Here is a 13,249-nt window from a genome sequence, read left to right on the forward strand (position 1 = left end):
GTGTAATGGTGTAAGCATGCTTTTCATTTTATATCTGGTTTTCCAGTATCAAATATATGGGTGTGTTTTTTAACTACTCCTGTATCATACAGTATTTTATCACTCAACTTTGAGCCTCTAAGCATAATCTAAATAATAGATCACACTTAAATTTCTATTTAAAGATATATTTCCATTAAAGATATAGACAAACAGATAAAGACACAGAGACAATTTGGAAAACTTACATCTTATGGCTTAGGTGGACTTGTCTTATCTTAAAATTATTTTAGCTCTACCTGTTGACATTGCTGTCATGCTGGTCTAGGATACATCGTCTTTCACCTAGATTGCTATAGTAGTCTCTCAATTGATCTCTCCAGACTGTTTAATCTTGCTCTGATTCATTTTCCACAGGAGAGCCAGAATAGTCTTTAAAATGCTGGTTCTGTCACCGTCTTGTATAAAATCCTTTGGTGTTTCTTACTGCCCTTAGAGTAAACATTAAAATCCTTACATGGTCTTTGAGGTCTTGGGTGATTTACCTCCTGCCTTCCTCTCTAAGATGATCTTGTACCACTGTGTTTTCCATTCTGTGCTCCAGCCACACTAAGCCTGAAGTTGCTGTCTTTTTCCTGCTTCAGGGCATTCAGAGTTTCTGTTTACTCTTACTGGATGCTTTTTACCACCCCCTAGGTCTTCTTCCAGTCGACATCTACTTATTCTTCAAATGTTAATCAAATACCACTTCTGTAGTCAATTATAAAAGAAATGAGGCAGTTATGTGTGTATGAGAGGAGGAGAATTTTCACATCTGTTGTGTTTGTTAATTAATGAGGGTACTATTATTCTAATTTTTCCTAGGACCATCTCTTAAGCCCAGAAGTTCTTATTCTAGTATTATGGTTTATTCTCTGTAAAACAACTCTTCTAAGTTCTCTTCTTTCTAGTTTGATGAATGAGTGAGTCAGCCCATAATGTTGCTCTAAACGAAGTGCTATAAAGCATACCAGAGAGGTGTACAGACTAGTTTAGTTTGATGTTTTTAATTATATGTCCTAAAATCAGTTGTATACCTTTGGTGAATTTTGTTGCCCTGTATAGATTTTCCCCAGCTTTGTTATATCTTTCTTGAAGTATAGTCATCCCTCAAAATCCATAGGGGGATTGGTTCCAGAACTCCCCTTGGATACCAAAATCCACAGACATTCAAGTCTCTTATATAAAATGGGGTAGTATTTGCATATAACCTATGCATATACTCTCCATAAACCTTAAATCATCTCTAAATTACTTATAATATCTAATACAATGTAAAGTGTTATATTGTTTAGGGAATAATGACAAGGAAAAAGAGTCTGTATGTGTTTAGCACAGACCCAGACATGCATTTTTTTCCCCAAATATTTTTGATCTGCAGTTGGTTGAGTCCATGGTTGTGGAATCCACAGATATGGAGGACTGTCTGTATGCCAGTCAAAATGTTAGTATGGCCCTTTTTGCGCCCTTCCTTTTGCTCTCCCTTTGCCCAGACAGTGGGTCCAGTTGTCATCTGTGGCATATGTATCATGCTCTGTAAACCTATGTCTTGCTCTTGCCCTATAATCCTATCTTTCTCTCCTCAATAAACCTCATTTTCATGTTTGCCTTACTTTGGTGTGTCCGCTCATTGTTCAGCCATGAGTGCACTAAGAACCTACATTTCAGACTAAAACCTGACATATTCACAGCCCAGTTAAAATACAGGTCTTTCGGCCGGGCACGGTGGCTCACGCATGTAATCCTAGCGCTCTGGGAGGCCAAGGCATGTGGATTGTTTGAGCTCAGGAGTTCGAGACCAGCCTGAGCAAGAGCGAGACCCCGGTCTCTACCAAAAATAGAAAGAAATTAATTGGACAGCTGAAAATATATAGGAAAAAAAAAAATTAGCCGGGCATGGTGGCACATGCCTATAGTCCCAGCTACTTGGGAGGCTGAGGCAGTAGGATTGCTTGAGCCCAGGAGTCTGAGGTTGCTGTGAGCTAGGCTGACACCACGGCACTCACTCTAGCCCGGGCAACAAAGTGAGAATAGAATAGTCTGAGGGATAGAACAAGAAGATGACTAGACAGTGTGATGACTAAACAGGTTCTAGAGGCCTGTGTTTCAGTCATATCTCTGTCAATACCTCCTAATGTATACTTTGGTATGTTAGTTCCCTAAGTCTCAGGATTTTGGGGTACAAAGTGAAATCATAATATAAAATCTTTTTAAATAGATTATGATGAAAATAAAATGCAAAAATAAAACAGCTTGGTAAATAGTAAGTTATCAATATACTAGTTTTCATCATTGTTGTTATTTCATACCCTTTTCTCCAAGCTATGTTATTGCATAATTTAAAACAGCTGTTGTCCAGATGGCAGAAGTTTCCATCATCAGATATCCTGGTTTTGTTAGGTAGACAGCAAGGGATCTGGGTCTCCCAGGGACAAAAATGGGTGCTGTGGCCCCCATCTTGGTCCTGCTCCACCATAATCCTCTCCTGAGGGACTGCCATACCTAGGGAAGGAGGGAATACCCTATGAATCGGCCAGTCATAACTTAGTGCGCCAGCTACAAAAGAATGAAGAGGACTCTCTAACCCATGGGCTAAGCAGCATAGGTAGCACAGAGTCTGGAAATTGACTTAGAACAACCCTCATGTGTAGTAATGCAACTCCCAACTGTCCAATCAAAGTGGTTCCATGGTGACATCTGAGCCACTAGGGAGGTCCCAATCTGGGCACTATAAAACAAGACACAGACCATAAACAACCGCCTTTTTGCACCCTTCCTTTTGCTTTCCCTTTGCTGTGACAATGTGTCCGGTTGTCATCTGTGGTGTATGTATCATGCTCTGTAAACCTGTATCTTGCTCTTGCCCTATAATCCTATCTTTCTCTCCTCAATAAATCTCATTTTCATGCTTGCCTTAAAAAAAAAAAAAAAAAAAAAAATCACTATGGTATTCCAGCTGAAGTCAATTGATGCCTTATGTATAATTTTTCATAGCTGTTGAAGTAATATTTAATATGGATAACTGAAACCCATAGGTAATTCTCATGCCTGAGTTACAGCAATTCATTTAGGTTTATGTTCAAATTAAAGTATTAAATAATCCAGTAGGTGACATAATGCTTATAGGGTTTCATATCTTCTTGTTTCTACACACCCTCTAATGGAGGGTTCAGTAAGTAGCATAATGACAAGACCAGGGGATCAAAAGGACACTTCCAGAAATAGTAATTGGAGTTGCTTATATTTGCATTTTGAACAAAAATGATTTTAAAATATATATATCAACATTAACGATAAAGATGTTTCAAAATATGAAGTAAATCCATGTATTTTAAAAGATGTAGAGACAGCATTTTAATGTTGCTATTATTATAATCCATACCAGTTTATTAGATTAGTATATCATTTTTGTTAACTATCCAACACTAGATAACTGTTATATTTGTAAATTAATACAGGTGATACCTTTTAAAACCTAGGGCTTAAGCATATAGACTATACTTAGTTGGGGATCTATTTTAGTGGTTATTTCCAGTTTTATAAAATGGATCCTAGAGATCTAAAACCAGAGGATAACTTTAGATGTTACCTAGTGATATTACTGAATTCATTTACTTTTTCATTTTAAAAATTGACATTTTGTTTAAAAGAAATCTTATATGGGGATCCAATAAGTAACAAATAAATAACAGCTGAACTACTGGAGGGTGAAGGTTGGGGGCAGGACATGAGGGAAGACTTGTAAGCCTTTCTCAGAGGAGCCTACTGCGGGGACTTCGTAAAGTGAGATTTGGAAAAATAGTTTAATCTTCTGCTCTTCTTTACTAGACTGTACAGCTGGTCATCTAACTTCTGTTTTAATAATTTTCAGTTAACTCATTTCTTGTGAGGCTGCTCTTTATATTACTGATCAGCTATAATTATTAGAAAGTTGTTTCTTATGGAGAAAAAACAGTCTTTTCAACAAATGATGATGGAACAATTGTATATTTGTATGCAAAAAACCCCACAAACTTTCATCTATACCTCATACTTTATATGAAAGTTAGCTCCCAAGTTCTAAACATAAACTCATGGTTCTAAATTTAAAACCAAAAAATATAGTAATAAAATTTCTAGAAGAAAATGTAGGAGAAAATTTTTGTAACTTTGGGTTAGACAAATATTTTTTAGACACAACACCAAAAGCATGATCCTTTTGTTTTGTTTTGTTTTGGTTTTGGAGACAGAGTCTCACTTTGTCACCCAGGGTAGAATGCCGTGGCTTCATCATAGCTCACTGCAACCTCAAACTCCTGGGTTTACGTGATCCTCCTGCCTTAGCCTCCTGAGTAGTTGGGACTACAGGTGCATGCCACCACACCCGGCTAATTTTTTCTATTTTTGATAGAGACGGGGTCTCACTCTTGCTCAGGCTGGTCTTGAATTCCTGAGCTCAAATGACCTTCCTGCCCTGGCCTCGCAGAATGCTAGGATTATAGGCGTGAGCCACTGCGCCCGGCCCATTTTTTAAAAAATTATAAAATTGGACTTCCTCACAAAGTCAACTTCTTTGAAGGGCATTATTAGGAAAATGAAAAGACAAGCCACAAATTGGGAGAAAATATTTGCAAAACACGTATCTGATAAAGGAATTGTATCCGAAAAATATAAACAACATTTGTAAAGAAACCAGGCTCAAAAGGCTACAAACTGATTCCATTTATTTTACATTCTAGAATAGGCAAAACTCTAGAGACAGGAAATTGATCAGTAGTTGTCAGGGCTGGATGGAGGAGGATGGGTTAACTATAAAGGCACATGAGGAAATTTTGGAGGGTGATTCTTTTGTCAAAACCCATATTTGTATTCATTTGTTAAAGAAAAACCATAGAACTGTATACTAAAAGGGACAGATTTTACTGTTTTTAAATTATATCTCAATTTTTCACGAGGAAAAAAGGTTATTTCTTAATTTGGTGTTAATCTACTACTTTGTAATTTCTATCTGTTGGTTCGAAGTCTGCCCTAGTAATATGTAGGGCATGCCATTTTCTACATGATAGCCTTCTATATATTTGAAACCACCCTTGGTCTCTTGAATCAGTGATTCTCAAAGGGTGGTCTGCAGTGGTGCCCAGACCTTTTTAGGAGGTCCACAAAGTCAAACTATTTTTATAATTACACTAAGTCTTTATTTACCTTTCTCATCGTGTTGACATTTACACTGATGGTACAAAACAATTGTGGTAAAGCTGTTGGCACTTAGCACAAATCAAAGCAGTGGGCCCAAACTGTGCGACTAGTCAATGTAGCTTTGACTTCCTTGCAGTCAAGGATTAAAAAAGAAAAATTAGTTTTACTTGGTGTCCTTAATGAAGCAGTGAAAATTTTTAATTTAAAAAAATCTCAACTCTGTGTACACGTCTGTTTATGTTTCATGTAGTGGAATGGAAGTATGCATAAAACACTTCTGCATACCAAAGTATAATGGTTGTTTTAAGGAAAAGTGCTTGTATGGTTGAGTTGCTGTTGCAAACTGAAAATTAACCACTTTTTTCATGGTACAGCTTTTAATTGAAAAGACAATAACAGATGACAAACTATGGTTGTTTAGTTTTTGGTACATGGCAGACATTTTCTTGAAAAGGAACTTGTTACTTCAAGGAAGTATTGCCCATGATAAACTTCTGCTTTCAAAAGAAAGTTAGAATAGTTATAGAACTTGATTCTGCCACTGATCTGTTTGAGCTTGACATCTTTCTGGTACTTAAAGGCTGTTCAATGGGATTGGTAATGAATTTAACAAATGTGACTTTTTTGATTTTCTGTAATAAAATATTTAACATTTGGAAAATCTGCATAACTCTGTGAACAAGTATTTTCCATATGATCAAAGCATATCATAAAATCAAATGCATGAGTAAAAGTTTCATGTAAAGTGCAAGATAGAATAGTGGATTTTAATGTAATCAAGTATGAAACTATGAAGAGTATTAAAATATTGCTCCTTTTTCTAACTACATATCTGTATGACAATGAATTTTCTTCATATATTGCCATAACAACAACCTACAGCAGTGTGAATGCAAGAACAGATCAATTCAGCTGTCTTCTATTAGGCTACACATTAAAGGATTTTATAAAATACAAGAGTGCCACTCTTCTTACTTTTTAGTTTTTGAAAATACAGTTTTTTAATTAAAATGTTTTTATTATATAACTAGTTTATTATTTTAAATTAAGCTCATTTAATTTTTTCTCCATTTTAATTTATTATATGGTAAATATCTATAGATATACAGGCATACCTCCGAGATATTGCAGGTTCAGTTTCATACTACTGCAATAAAGCAAATATTGCAATAAAACAAGTCACACAAATTTTGGGGGTTTCCCAGTGCATATAAAAGTTATGTTTCCACTATACTGTAGTCTGTTAAGTGTACAATAGCATTATGTCTAAAAATATGTACATACCCTACTTTAAAAGTATTGCTAAAAATTGCTAACGATCATCTGAGCCTTCAATGAGTCATAATCTTTTTGCTGGAGGAGGATCTTACCTCTCTGTTGATGGCTGTTGACTGACGAGGGTGGTGGTTGCTGAAGGTTAGCGTGGCTGTGGCAATTTCTTAGGATAAGACAACAATGAGTTTTACCGCATTGATTGACTCTGCCTTTCGTGAAAGATTTCTCTGTTGCATGCAATGCTGTTTAATAGCATTTTACCCACAGTAGAACTTTTTTCAAAATTGGGGTCAATACTCTGAAACCCTGCCACTGCTGTATCAACTAAGTTTATGGAATATTCTAAATCCTTTGTTGTCATTTCAACAATATTCACAGCATCTTCACCAGGAGTCATTCCTATCTTAAGAAACCACTTTGCACATCCATGAGAAGCAACTTCTCATTTCTTCCCATTTTATGATGAGATTGAAGCAATTCAGTCACATCTTCAGGCTCTACTTCTAATTCTTTTGCTGTTTCTACTTCATGGGCAGTTACCTCCTCTATTAAGTCTTGGACCTCTCAAAGTCATCCATGAGGATTGGAATTACTTCTTCCAAACTCCTGTTAATGTTGCTACTTTGACCTCCTCCTATGAATCAATGAATGTTCTTATTGCCATCTAGAATGGTGAATCCTTTCCGGGTTTTCAATTTACTTTGCCTAGATCCATCAGAGGAATCTCTATCTATGACAGCTGTATAGCCTTACAAAATGTATCTCTTAAATGAGAAGACTTGAAAGTCAGAATTACTTGATGCATGGGCTGCAGAATGGCTGTTAGGTTTGTAGGCACGAAAATAACTTTATCTCCTTGCACATCTCCATCAGAGCTCTTGGATGCCCAGGTGCATTGTCACTGAGCAGTAATATTTTGAAAAGAATCTTTTTTGGGGGGGCGGGCACTAGGTCTCAACAGTGGGCTTAAAGTACATATTTAATATTATAATAAACCACGTCGTAAACAGATGTGTTGTCATCTTGGTTTTGTTATCTATAGAGCAGAAGCAGAGTAGTTTTAGCATAGTTCTTAAGGGCTCTAGGATTTTCAGAATGGTCAATGAGCACTGGCTTCCACTTCAAGTCACCAGCTGCATTAACCCCTAACAAGAGAAGAGTCAGCCTGTCCTTTGAAGCTTTGGAGCCAGGTATTGACTTCTCTCTAGCTATGAAATTCCTAGATCAGTAGTCCTCAACCTTTTTGGCACCAGGGACCAGTTTCATGGAAGACAATTTTTCCACAGACCTGAGGCTGCTGTGTGGTGCATTGGGGGGCAGTGGCGTGCACCTGTTTCCTAACAGAACAGTACCAGGTCGCAGCCCAGGGTTTGAGGACCGCAGTCCTAGATGGCATCATCTTCCAAGATAAGGCTGTTTTATCTACACTAAAAATCTGTGGTTTGGTGTAGTCAGCTTTTTCAGTTATTTTAGCTAGATCTTCTGGATAACTTGTTGCAGCTTCTATTAAATACATCAGCACTTGCTGCCTCACCTTACATCTTTCTGTTATGGAGTCTGCTTCTTTTCTTAAATCTCATGAACCAACCTTTGCCAGCTTCCAATTTTTTTTCTGCAGCTTCCTCCCTTCTCTCAGCCTTCATAGAATTGAAGAGAATTAGGGCCTTGCTCTAGATTAGGCTTTGGCTTAAAGGAATGTTGTGGCTGGTTTGAGATTCTATCCAGACTATGCAAACTTTCTCTGTATCAGCAGTAGGGCTGTTTAGCTTTCTTGTCATTCATGTCTTCACGGGAATAGCAATTTTAATGTCCTTCAAGAACTTTTCCTTTGCATTCACGACTTGACTAACTGTTGGTTGCAAGAGGCCTAGGTTTAGGACTGTTTTGGCTTTCAGCATGCCTTCCTCGCTAAGCTTGATCATGTCTAGCTTTTGATTTAAATTGAGAGACAAGGGACTCTTCCTTTCACTGGAATCCTTAAAGGTCATTGTAGGGTTATTAGTTGTGCTAATTTCAATATCGTTGTATCTCAGGGCATAGGGAGGCCTGAGGGGAGGGAGTGGGAGAGGGACTAAAAATGGCTGGTCAGAGGAGCAGTCAGAACACAAACATTTATTGATTAAGTTTGCAGTCCCTTGTGGATGTGGTTTGTGGTGCCCCACAACAATTACAATAGTAACATCAATGATCAGTGATCACATACCACCGTAATAATAATGAAAACGTTTGAAATATTGGGAGAATTACTAAAATGTGACACAGATTAACGAAGTGAGCACATGCTTTTGGAAAAATGGCACTGATAGGCTTGCTCAGCAAAGGGTTGCCATATACCTTTAATTTATAAAAATCATAATTATCTGTGAAGTACAATAAAGCAAGGCATGATAAAGTGGGGTATGCCTATATCATATAAACAAACTCTCGTTGGAGTTCTAGTAATTTTTAAAAGTATAAAAGAGTCTTGAGACCAAAAAGTTTGAATCATTCTCTTAAGTCTTCTCTTTCTGGGTTAAACATCCCCAGGGCCTTTATTTATTTTACTGAATTCCAGGTAATTAATTATCTTAATTACTCTCCAGTTTGACTGAATCTCTTTTAAAATGTTGTTGCCAGCATTTTGCATACTACAGATGTGGTGCAGGTTTTGATGGGGATTATTGCCTTTATTCTTTTTAATCACAGCGGTTCTAGTAAGGCAACTTTAAACTTTAAATCTCATGCTTCTTATGTGGGTTTCATGGAGAGCTAAAACCTCAGATTTTTTTTTATTTCTACTGTTATCAAGTCATGTTTCTTTTCATCCATCTTGAGTATATAATCTTTATTTATTATCTTTAACTTTCAGATTCACTCAAAGAATATGTTACCAAGCAAAGCTTAATTTTTTTTTTTTTTACTATTACATGTTACAGGCAAAACTTAATATGTAGGATAAAATAAATTAAAGGAATTTTCATAGTACTTTGTGGATGTCAGTACCAATGTAAGTTCAAAGAAAACATTGTTTTTTTCTGGACATCAATTGTATATTGACAGCATGTATGCTATCTTTTTTTTAGCCATAGAATGTAGAGGGGGACAGTCTGTCTAATATTTTCTAGTGCAGAGAATCCCATTCTCTCATTTTGGAGCTGTATACAATGTTGACATTGTTAGACAATGAATATTCAGAAAATAAAGTTGTGATAATTCCTTTATTATGGTTAATTTAGAATTTAACATTAGGGTATGTGGTAATTTTCTAACTAGTCGATGTTAAGAATGTCCTCTCTTTGTTGTGCACAAACTGCTAACTAATCTTTTTGTTTACTCTTGGAACTAATAAAAGTTTAAATATCGAAAAGGTAAATGATAGCATCTTAAAACAATCGTGTAAACTTACATTTAGTGTTTAAAAAAACCTTTTGTGGGTTGCACCATCATTATTTCCAAATATGTGATACTTCCCGCAGATAACAAGGAAAACTTACAAATGGTTGTTTGTTTGGCCCTTGGTTTTGTTGCAGGAGGAGCTGTGCCATGGAGGTTGGGTGAAGAATGTCTTTGCCTTTGTGCTTTATTAAGAGGGCAACTTTTTTTCCTTTATGCCTCCCCCCCCACCACAATCTCCTTTCAGTACACTTGATGAATACCCAAGTTTAATGAACATGTTGTCTTTTTTATATACTCTTATTAGACTATACAAAGGAGAGAAGTTAAATTTGCAGTGCTCTTTAAAGATTTTGAGTATGTATTCCCCTACAAAACAACGAAAGCATAAATTAGACCTACGTAGGTATGCTTTTGATTTGCTTTTTAATCATTTTTATTACCTGTTTTTTACATACCGATTCCTTATTTGTCACAATTGCCTTATGTTAAGTATTTACTACTACAGTTTAGATATTAATACAAAAAATAGGAAAGTACTCTCAGAAAATGTAAGAATAATTTCAATTTATTAATAAAAATAATACAAAGTAAGCTTTAATAGTTTGGAGATTAGTATATTACTTTTGTATAAATTATGTTGGCATCATCTTTCCTTCATTCTTTATTTTATTCCATAAGTACTTACTGAGCAATTACATATGCCAGGCACTATGCATCAGTGTTTATATTGACACTTTAAATTGTTTTCATTTATGTCCTTAGTTATTTTGTTTAAAAACTATTAAGTACCTCTTGTTTTAACTTTTACAAAGGCGTTATGGTTAGTTACATAGGCATACTCAATTTAAATGTATGTGACAATGGAAACTTTTTATTTAGCAATCTGTAAAATTTAAGTCTTTTGGGGTGTTGTGGAGTGAGGAAGAATAGCCATTATTACAAAGCTTGTTTGAAAAAATTACTTCATAGTACACTGCTATTAATGTAAAATCCTAGTATGTTAGACATTTTTAGTATTCTCTATTAATATCTTCATTTAAAAATTAGGTGTGCATGTAAAACAAATAGAATCTGAATGTTGCCAGTTTGATGTATTTCATTCACTACTTGACAGTTTCTTCCAAATAGCAATAAAACAGCAGTTTAAAGCCTCTGTATTTGCTGATACTAGCAATTAGTAATTACTCCTTGATTAATAAGCACATGGTACTGGTAGCAGGTCAGCAGATCAGATTTTAATATTGCTGTTTTAGAATATCCCTATAGCAGGAATGGTTATTTAATAGGAAATTTTTTGTCACTGTAATAGTTTTTAAAATTTTTTCATTACTTGAACTTGTTCTAAGAAATTTGTAAAATTGAATAATTTTTGCAAACCTTCAAAAATAGAACAATTATATTTGCTATATAAGTATTTATTTTATGTTTTTTCTTCCTATAGTACTAAAAGTTTATAAATGAAAACTTTTTATGTCTGCAAATTTGAATTAAAAATTGGTCATTAAAAAGTGACCTGCACAAAAAGATAAACCTAAGTTAAAGACTTACATTTGCTTTGACTGTTTGCTTTTTTTTTTTTTTTTTTAAGGAGTCAGTTTTCTTTTGGTGAGATTACTTTCTTTTGGTGTATGGCAGCGCTATCTCTGTTAGATTATTGGAAGGAACAGTGTCTGCGATTGGAGTTATACAGCCTTCTAGCATCTCAAGTGTCTGTTTTGTCTGGACTTTACTCACGCAGCATTCTTGTGCAAAACTTTCAAGGCTTTAGTCTGGAGCACTGGGTCAAAGGATATGTCTCTTTGAAGAGTAGACAGGAGTTTTTTATGTTTTATTCACTAAGTAGTATTTCATTTTACATCAAAGAATAGTAGCCTTTGAGAACCTACCATGGTGGCAGTTTAGCATTTGGGGTTTTTTTTTTTTTTTAAGACTTTCACTAAATATGGATAATGTTTCTTCAAATTTTTCAGCCTACAAATGCTTATTTATAGTCTTGTACTTAGATGAGATGTTTAACATAAAAAGAGAAAAAGCATTGACTAAACATAAATGTTAATTTGCAATATATTTTATGTTTTAAAAGCAACTGTAGCTTTTTACAATGTACTTCCCTATGTCAGTTATTACACTAACCTAAGCTATTGAAAAAAATGGATGAATAGCCTTTAAGTTTGTAGCAATACTGTTGCTTAAAATTCCAAGGAAGAAGTAATGACTAATGATTTGGGAAGTGTAAATTTTATGGTGACATGGCCATTCTTTAATTGGTCTTTTTTAGCACTATCCTCTGCTTATGTATGTGTGAGAGAGATTGATTTTTAAAAATACCAGACTCAAGTAATGAAAAATGTTAATATTTAGTAAAGCTAGACGAAAAGATTCTTTCTATACTTTTTGTGTAGGTTAATCAGTAAATGTGTTATGTACCAATAACATTAATCATTTAATAAATGATTGCTGATGTGTTTAGATTATTACATTACATTTTATATTCTTAATACATTACACATACAAGTAAACATATGAACTAATATTAAAATAGTTTGTTTTTATGTTTATGGGTAAAACATGCTCTTAAATTACTGAAAATTTATGTAAATAGAAGTTACTTATCATTTAAAGCAGAAACATTTCTACTCTCAATAATGACCTAAGGTTTAAAGCAACTTCCAGTTAACTCTCATGTATTTAACAATGATGATCATTAAAACAAGTCAAATTATTTATCATATACAATTATTGCTAAATAAAATTCTCTAGATAAGTACAGAATTTTGTTTTTGTTTTTTAAAATATACACCCATTAAAGTAAGTTATTTTTACATATTATCAAGCTATTAATATATAAAACTTATTGCATACCACAAAGGATGTGAATGCTAAAAGTAATAGTTTTATATGCAGACAGGAACCATTAAAACTTAAAAAAGAGAATGATCTTTCTATATTTAAATTGTTTAAGGAACAAAAGATCTTTCCTCTACAGTATTCAGCCATCTCTATTATCTGTGATTCTTCAGCAATTAAAGCAGATTTATTTTCCTCTTTGTTCCTACTTGTAATACTTGAACAATGCTAGAGAATTGAACTGACTGGAATGTTTTATCTTTCAAAAGCTTTAAAGTTCTATGTACCAATTAGCAAAATACAGTAAAGGTTTAAACTGTTAATAGCCACAACATCTTTAATGCATAGACCTGTAGTATGCTAGAGCTGTATAACAGTTCTCCATTGTATGTCTCTTTTAAGGAGAGTAACTGTGTCAGTTCTTTTCTTGCTTTACTACCTGCTGTGTATGGAAATTGTGTATAGTACTTGACACTTGCTTTCAAGAATTTAAAATTCTTGCATGTTATTATGTAGGAGCTTTGGCTCAATAAAGTAGAATTAATATTTTGTTTAGATT

General features: G+C 34.6%; 1 protein-coding gene across 1 annotated transcript in view; it reads left to right on the plus strand.

The window, feature by feature from the left end:
* The window catches only part of NDUFS4 (NADH dehydrogenase (ubiquinone) Fe-S protein 4, 18kDa (NADH-coenzyme Q reductase)), a 133,471-nt gene that overhangs the window by 55,524 nt on the left and 64,698 nt on the right, over positions 1–13,249 (plus strand). The gene's annotated exons all lie outside the window — the stretch shown is intronic.

Source organism: Propithecus coquereli, unplaced genomic scaffold, assembly GCF_000956105.1.
Source record: "Propithecus coquereli isolate 6110/MARCELLA unplaced genomic scaffold, Pcoq_1.0 Scaffold47, whole genome shotgun sequence".
Taxonomy (NCBI): Eukaryota; Metazoa; Chordata; class Mammalia; order Primates; family Indriidae; genus Propithecus; species Propithecus coquereli.